The following is a 961-nucleotide window of genomic DNA, read 5'->3' on the forward strand; positions in this document are numbered from 1 at the left end:
GTCCTGTGTGCCAACACTGACACAGCCAAAGACCCATGTCCAAGCCCCAATGGGGCCTGTAGAGTGATTGAGCAGACACCAAGGTGAGTGCCAGTCTCACACAGTGATTCCAACACAGCCACAGCCCCATGTCCAAGCCCTGGGGAGGCTGCCCAGTGACCAATCAGGCACACAGTTAAGTGCCAGTCCCACATAAAATCACTGACACAGCCGTCAGCCCATGCCTGAGCCCCATTGGTGCCCACCCACTGGCCAAGCAGGACCCAAGGCAGTCCACTGCACACTCAGCTCACAAGAAGAGTCAACAGCAGAGCCTACACATAGAAGAGGAAGCCTTTACCCTCACAGCCCACTCCAGAGTAATAGAAAAACAAGTGTCTTACCAGATAACCAAACATCAGCAAAAAATTACTAGGACTAAAAATAAACAAGAAGATATGACACCACTAAAGGACTATGGTAATTCTCATTACCAGACCCCATANAGCATGGACAGAATGATAGTCACTAGTGGAGGCCAGGGAAAGAGGTGAGCAAGCAAAGACCGATGAACTGGTAGCCAAAACCACAGGGAGAATTATACTGCTATATGTTGTAGCACACCTAGGGGTGGGAAGTGTGTGTGCTGCCCAAGGGACTGTCTTCATCCAGAGAGAAACACATGTAGAAACCTTGACAGTAAGATAACCTGGATACCCAAACTGAGTACGAAAGAAAATTTGCAATCACCACCAGCCCATTCCCCAACCAGGGGAAGCAAAGTCCCAGGAGGATCTGATGCCTGTAGAAAAGAAGAAAGAGAAAACCTACCCAGGGTCACCAATTCAAACAAAGGAGCATCAGTATACCTCAGGGCACACATCAGTGTCATGCAGAGCTAATCAGCGCTCCAAAGGACCACCCAAAATCACCCACCACCAAGAATGACAAAGCAATGAGGCACTTCCCTCAAGAACCTGAC

The sequence above is a fragment of the Galeopterus variegatus genome, unplaced genomic scaffold, assembly GCF_000696425.1.
Source record: "Galeopterus variegatus unplaced genomic scaffold, G_variegatus-3.0.2 Scaffold15672, whole genome shotgun sequence".
Taxonomy (NCBI): Eukaryota; Metazoa; Chordata; class Mammalia; order Dermoptera; family Cynocephalidae; genus Galeopterus; species Galeopterus variegatus.